Raw genomic sequence first — 8,082 nt, 5'->3', positions numbered from 1 at the left:
GAAGAAAAATGAAAATAAGTACATAATTATCAACAATTACTTTAAATGTCAACAGAATAAATGCTCTGATCAAAAGACTTAAGGTGGTTGATTGGATAAAAACAACACCCTTCAATATCTTGCCTACAAGAGACTCACTTCAGGGCTATTAGACACAGACTGAAAGCGGCAAGGATATGTCATTTGTTGGATCATAGAGAAAGTAAGGGAATACCAGAAAAGCATCTGCTTCATTGACTGTGCTAAAGCCTTTGACTGTGTGGATCACAACAAACCGTGGAAAATTTTTAAATAAAGAGATGGGAATACCAGACCATCTTACCTGTTTCCTGAGAAACCTGTATGCAGGTCAAGAAGCAACAGTAAGAACCAGACATGGAACAACAGACTGGTTCAAAACTGGGAAAGGACTACAACAAGGCTATATATTGTCACCTTACGTATTTAATTTATATGCAGAGTACATCGTGTGAAATGCCAGGTTGGATGAATCACAAGCTGGAATCAAAATTGCCGGGAGAAATATCAACAACCTCATATATGCAGATGATACCACCCTAATGGCAGCAAGTGAAGAGGAACTAAAGAGCCTCTTGATGAGGGTGAAAGAGGAGCATGAAAAAGCTGGCTTGAAACTAACACTTAAAAAAACTAAGATCATGGCATTCGGTCCCATCACTTCATGGAAAATAGAAGGAGAAAAAGTGGAAGAAGTGACAGATTTTATTTTCTTGGGCTCCAAAATCAATGCAGACAGTGACTGCAGCCATGAAATTAAAAGATGCTTGCTCCTTGAAGGCAACTCTTGTGGGTGCAGCTACACGAGGATGTGGAGTACTGAGCTGTGCATCATGCCCTGGGCTGCCCAGACTAGTGAATAATACAGTCAAGATGGCTAAAGGTGATCCTGAGAAACCAAAGGGCAAGATATCTGCTTATGCCTTCTTTGTACAGATGTGCAGAGAGGAACATAAGAAAAACCCCAAAGTCCCTGTCAATTTTGCTGAATTTTCCAAGAAATGAGAGATGGAAGACCATGTCTGGGAAAGAGAAGTCTACATTTGATGAAATGGCAAAGGCAGATAAAGTGCACTATAATCAGGAAATGAAGGATTATGGATCAGCTAAGGGAGGCAAGAAGAAGGACCCTAATGCCCCCAAGAGACCACTGTCTGGATTTTTCCTATTCTGCTCTGAATTCTGCTCCAAGATCAAGTCTACAAACCCTGGCATCTCTATTGGAGATGTGGCAAAGAAGCTGGGTGAGGTGTGGAATAACTTAAGTGACAGTGAGAAGCAGCTATATACCAACAAGGCCGCAAAGCTAAAAGAGAAGTATGAGAAAGATGTTGTAGACTATAAAGGGGAGTTTGATGGCACCAAGGGTCCTGCTAAAGTTGCCTGGAAAAAGGTGGAAGAGGAAGAGGAGGAGGAGGAAGAAGAGGATGAGGATGAATTTAAAAAAAAAAAACTGTTGATCTGTCTCCTTCTGAAAACCTTAGACTAGGGAGCACCATGATTGACACACCTCTCACCGAAGACATGTCTGTTGCCCTCACTAGGTTTAATTACCCAACTGGATCATGATCATATCGTAGTCTCTCAAAGTGCTCTAGCAATTAGCAGTGGTTTACATGAAGTGGCCATGGGTGTATGGAGCACCTGGAAACTGTATCAAAGTTATACATATTTCCAAACATTTTTAAAATGAAATGGCTCTCATCTTCTCCTCAGTGCACTTTGCTGTTGGTGTGACAAGGCATTTAAAAATATTTCTGACTTTTTTTTTAATTTGGAAGGCAGCATGTTAACTCTATGGTCATTGGCTAGAAATCCCGAGTTCTCAACTTATTACATACCTATAGTTTGTAAAAAAAAAAAAAAAAAAAAAAAAAGAACAAAGCAACCAAGACACACGACACACTCTTGATGCTCCTTGCTTGGTGTGGAGGCTGTGGGGGTGATGCCTTCTGGAGGGGCCATAGCTCAGAGCGTGCACTGTGGGGCATCCATTTAGCTTCAGGTTGTCATGTTTTTGTATATAGTGACATAGCATCCCACTGCCATTCTTAGCTGTGGAAAAGGAGGGGGGTCACCTAGCATGAGAAGTGTCTGGATCCTTTTTAGTTGAAGTGTGGTTGTTTTAAGCATTTTTTTTAAACAAGCCATAGAACTCTTCACTGTCAGCAAAGCCAAGAGCCACTGCACCAGTGAAAGTTCAAGAACCTTCTGTACTAAACACAATCTACAACGTTCTGTTATTTTTTTTTTTTGTATGTTTAGAATGCTGAAATGTTTTTGAAGTTAAATAAACACTATTACATTTAAAAGATGCATACTCCCTGGAAGGAAAGCTATGACAAACCTAGACAACATATTAAAAAGCAGAGATATCACTTTGCAGACAAAGGTGCATACAGTCAAAGCTATCATTTTTCCAGTAGTGATGTATGAATGTGAGAGTTGAACCATAAAGAAGGCTGAGCATTGAAGAATTGATGCTTTTGAATTGTGGTGCTGGAGAAGATTCTGCAGAGTCCCTTGGATCACAAAGAGATCAAACCAATAAATCCTAAAGGAAATCAACCTGAACATTCATCAGAAGGACTGACTCTGAAGCTGAATATACAATACTTTGGCCACCTGATGCAAAGAGCTGACTTATTGGAAAAGTCCCTGATGCTGGGAAAGATTGAAGGCAAAAGGAGGAGGTGACAGAGAATGAAATGTTAACTAGCACCACTGACTCGATGGACATGAACTTGAGCAAACTCTGGGAGATAGTGAAGGACAGAGGAGCCCGGTGTGATGCAGTCCATAAGATTGCAAAGAGTTGGACACAATTTAGTGACAACACAGTATAGTAATATGTACAGGGAAAATGTATTAATAGATGAATTAAAATTGGCAAAGTGTTGGTAATTCACTGAGTGATTCATTATTATTCATAGGTATTTGTTATAGTGTTCTCTCTAATTTTGTGTATGTTTGAAATTTTCCATAATAAAACATTAAAAAAATAAAGCTTTGGTTTTCCTGTCAGAACAAGATCAGTGACAGAGTGAAAGAAAAAGATCTAAGAAAATACACTATTTAAGGTGGAAAAACAAGGATTTTCTTAGGAAAATGTGATCTTGAGAACAAACTACACAGAGATGAAAGGGAAATAGAAGATACACTTAAGAATCTAAAGCTTCTTAAAGATGTAACTAGGAAACAAGGATATATTAATTATTACTAAGTCAGAGAGGTTGTTTGTGTCCCAAAGAAACCAAGAAGAGATAGGGAGAGAAGAAAAAAATGCACTGAAATTACTCTAACCACAAGAGTCCATATCTACAATGCTCTGAGCAGGTATTCCCATAGAAAACTGTTCTCCAAAAGCTGACCCTAGACTGTCTATATTTAGAGCAACTGGGGGAAAATCCACATAATATAGGCAAAATGTGCCCTCCCCAAAAATGTTCACACTCTAATTCCTAGAACTTGTGAATATATTACATGATAAAAGGGACTATGCAGATGTAAATAAGGGTACAGACTTCAAGATGGGAAGATTATTCACGTTTTTCTGGGTAGGTCCAATCTAATAACATGAGCCCTTTAAAAGCAGCAAACCTATCCTGGCTGTCAGCAAGAGAGAAATGGCAGAAGTCAGAGGGATTCCAAGGGTAGGATGTAGGGGTCCATGTGCAAGAACTGGAAAGAGCCCTTTAGGAGCTAAGGGCTACCTTAGCCTGTCAGATGATAGCTGACAAGGAGTCACAGTCCTCAAGTCTACCAGAGTACAGAACTAGATTTTAACAACAACCTGAATGAGCTTGGAAACAGATTCCAGAGCCTCTGATAAGAGCCCAGCTGGCCAATACCTTGATTACAGCCTTGTGAAACTCAGAGCAGAGAAACCAGTTGAGCCAATCCAGACTGCTGACCTATAGAACAGTGAGATAACAAATTTGTATCACTAAATCTTGAAATCTGTGATAATTTGTTACAACAGCAATAGAAAAATATTATATGCCATAATATTAAGTGGATATAAAACATTTAAACAGATTTATGAAAGGGAGACAAGAATATCATAAAGTACTTCAAGCATTTTATTTTTTAGGAAGCAATATAAAATATTTATTAAAATTTTATACATTTATAGAGATCTTTATTTCAAGCATTTTAGATGAGTTTCAAGGCAACAAAATTATGTGTGAACATGTTCTCATGGGCAGAAGTTCAGAACATGTATGGATTTAGGACACCAAGAGAAAGAAGCAGGGAAGATGAGACATATAACAAGAGAATGGGGTCAGACAGTAATAGATTGAGTTAAGCCTAGAGTAGACATTGATTTTAATGGTGGAATTATCCAATTCTTGGAGGTGAAAGTGAATAAGAATCATTGAACTGTGGATTATTGATCTGCTTTTTCAGAACCAGAATTTCTTTTTTCCCCCTGCCTGGTTTTATTGAGGCATAACTGACATAACACTTTTATCACACCTAAGGAAATGAACAATAATATTCTTATAATAAAACTTTAATATCTTCTAATAATATCATCCAAGCCATATTAAGATTTCCCTAGTTGTCCCCCAAATATCTTTTTTTTTCATTTTTAAAGCCAGGAGCCAGTCAATTTCCTGTATTGTATGTTGTGGTCTCTTTAGTGTGTTTGATTTGAAACATTTGTTCCACATTTTTATAAAATAGTTTTGAAGTTAGAGAAAATGGACAGCTGAGCTTGAAAACTGACAACAACAAAAAAAGGAGCTCCGCAGGGATCAGCAACAGCGAGAGCCCAGTCTAATCACAATCACATGAGTCTTTAAACAAATGAAAATGAAAACACAGCAACCCAAAAACCATGGGATTCAAGAAAATCAGTGCTAAGAGGAAGGTTCATAGCAATACAAGCTTACCTCAAGAAACAAGAGAAACATCAAATAAATAACTTAACTTTAGAGCTAAAGCAACTAGAAAAAGACGAAATTAATCCCAAAGTTAGGAGAAAAAGAAATCATAAAAATCAGAGGAGAAAAATTGAAAAAGAAAAAAGGAACACTATAGCAAAAATAAAAGTAAAAGCTGGTTCTTTGAGAATATAAATAAAATAGACAAACCATTAGCCAGACTCATCAAGAAAAAAGAAGAGAAGAATCAAATCAGTAAAATTAGGAATGAAAATGGAGAAATCACAACAGACAACACAAAAAATACAAAGAAGGGATCATAAGAGACTACTATGAGCAACTATATGCCAATAAAATGGACAACTTGGAAGAAATGGACAAATTCTTAGAAAAGTATAACCTTCCAAAACTGAACCAGGAAGAAATAGAAGATCTGAACAGACCCATCACAAGCACAGAAATTGAAACCATAATAAAAAATCTTCCAATAAACAAAAGCCCAGGACCAGATGGCTTAACAAGTGAATTATACCAAAAATTTAGAGAAGAGCTAACACCTATCCTACTCAAACTCTTCCAGAAAATTGCAGGGGAAGGTAAACTGCCAAACTCATTCTATGAGGCCACCATTGCCCTAATACCAAAACCAGATAAAGATTCCACAAAAAAGAAAACTACAGGCTAACATAACTGATGAACATAGATGCAAAAATGCTCAATAAAATCCTAGCAAACAGAATCCAACAACATATTAGAAAGATCATACAACATAACCAAGTGGGCTTTATCCCAGGGGTGCAAGGATTCTTCAATATTTGCAAATTAATCAATGTGATACATCACATTAACAAATTTAAAAATAAGAACCACAAGATTATCTCAATAGATGTGGAGAAAACCTTTGACTAAATTCAACACCCATATATGATTAAAACTCTCCAGAAAGCAGGCATAGAAGGAACATATCTCAACATAATAAAAGCCATATATGATAAACCCACAGCAAACATTATTCTCAATGGTGAAAAATTGAAAGCATTTCCTCTAAAGTCAGGAACAAGACAAGAGTACTTACTCTTACCATAACTGTTCAACATAGTTTTGGAAGTTTTAGCCACAGCAATCAGAGAAGAAAAAGAAATAAAAGGAATTCAGGCAGGAAAAGAAGTAAAACTTTCACTATTTGCAGATAACATGATCCTCTAAATAGAAAACCCTAAAGATACCACCAGAAAGTTATTAGAGCTAATCAGTGAATATGGTAAAGTTGCAGGATATAAAATTAACACACAGAAGTCCCTATACACTAACATTGCATTTCTATACACTAACAATGAGGAAACAGAGAAATTGAGGAAACAATCCCATTCATCATTGCAACGAAAAGAATAAAATACTTAGGAATAAATTTACCTAAAGAAACAAAAGACCTATATAAGGAAAACTATAAAACACTGATGAAAGAAATCAAAGATGACACAAATAGATGGAGAAATTTACCGTGTTCATGGATTGGAAGAATCAATATAGTGAAAATGAGTATACTACCCAAAGCAATCTATAGATTCAGTGCAATTCGTATCAAGCTACAAATGGTATTTTTCAAAGAACTAGAACAAATAATTTCACAATTTGTATGGAAATACAAAAAACCTTGAATAGCCAAAGCAATCTTGAGAAAGAAGAATGGAACTGGAGGAGTCAACCTGCCTGACTTCAGGCTCTACTACAAAGCAACAGTCATCAAGACAGTATAGTACTGGCACAAAGACAGAAATATAGATCAATGGAACAAAGTAGAAAGCCCAGAGATAAATCCATGCACCTATGGACACCTTATCTTCGACAAAGGAGGCAAGAATATACAATGGATTAAAAACAATCTCTTTAACAAGTGGTGCTGGGAAAACTGGTCAACCACTTCTAAAAGAATGAAACTAGAACACTTTTTAACACCATACACAAAAATAAACTCAAAATGGATTAAAGATCTAAATGTAAGACCAGGAACTATAAAACTCCTAGAGGAAAACATAGGCAAAACACCCTCTGACATAAATCACAGCAGGATCCTCTATGACCTACCTCCCAGAGTAATGGAAATAAAAGCAAAAATAGACAAATGGGACCTAAACTTAAAAACTTTTGCACAACGAGGAAAACTATAAGCAAGGTGAAGAGACAGTCTTCAGAATGGGAGAAAATAATAGCAAATGAAGCAACTGGCAAAGAATTAATCTCAAAAATAGGCAATCAGCTCGTGCAGCTCAATACCACAAAAATAAACTACCCAATCAAAATATGGGCCAAAGAACTAAGCAGGTTTTTCTCCAAAGAAGACATACAGTTGGCTAACACATGGAAAGATGCTCAACATCACTGATTATCAGAGAAATGCAAATCAAAAACTCAGTGAGGTACCATCTCATGCTGGTCAGAATGGCTGCTCTCCAAAAATCTACAAACAATAAATGCTGGAGAGGGTGTGGAGAAAAGGGAACCCTCTTACACTGTTGGTGGGAATGCAAACTAGTACAGCCATTATGGAGAACAGTGTGGGGATTCCTTAAAAAACTGGAAATAGAACTGCCTTATGACCTAGCAATCCCACTTCTGGGCATACACACCAAGGAAACCAGAATTGAAAGAGACACATGTACCCCAATGTTTATCGCAGCACTGTTTACAATTGCTAGGACATGGAAGCAACCTAGATGTCCATCAGCAGATGAATGGATAAGAAAGCTGTCGTACATATATACAATGGATTATTACTGAGCTATTAAAAAGAATGCATTTGAATCAGTTCTAATGAGGTGGATGAAACTGAAGCCTATTATACAGAATGAAGTAAGCCAGAAAGAAAAACACCAATACAGTATTTAATGCCTATGTATGGAATTTAGAAAAATGGCCATGATGACACTATATGCCAAACAGCAAAAGAGACACAGATGTAAAGAACAGACTTTTGGATTCTATGGGAGAAGGGGAGGGCAGGATGATTTGAGAGAAGAGCTGTGAAACATGTATATTACTATACGTGAAATGGATGACCAGTCCAAGTTTGATGCATGAAACAGGGCACTTGAAGCCAGTGCACTGGGACAACCCAGAGGGATGGAATGGTGAGGGAGGTGGAAGGGGAGTTTGGGATGGGGGGACACATGTACAC

The 8,082-nt window shown here is 37.2% G+C and overlaps 1 pseudogene; it reads left to right on the top strand.

The window, feature by feature from the left end:
- The first annotated feature begins 891 nt into the window (after positions 1–891).
- LOC138930717 (high mobility group protein B3 pseudogene) lies at positions 892–1,507 on the top strand (annotated as a pseudogene).
- The last annotated feature ends 6,575 nt before the right edge of the window (positions 1,508–8,082 follow it).

The sequence above is a fragment of the Ovis canadensis genome, chromosome X (assembly GCF_042477335.2).
Source record: "Ovis canadensis isolate MfBH-ARS-UI-01 breed Bighorn chromosome X, ARS-UI_OviCan_v2, whole genome shotgun sequence".
In the NCBI taxonomy this organism is placed as follows: Eukaryota; Metazoa; Chordata; class Mammalia; order Artiodactyla; family Bovidae; genus Ovis; species Ovis canadensis.
This window is presented reverse-complemented; position numbering and strand designations above follow the sequence as displayed.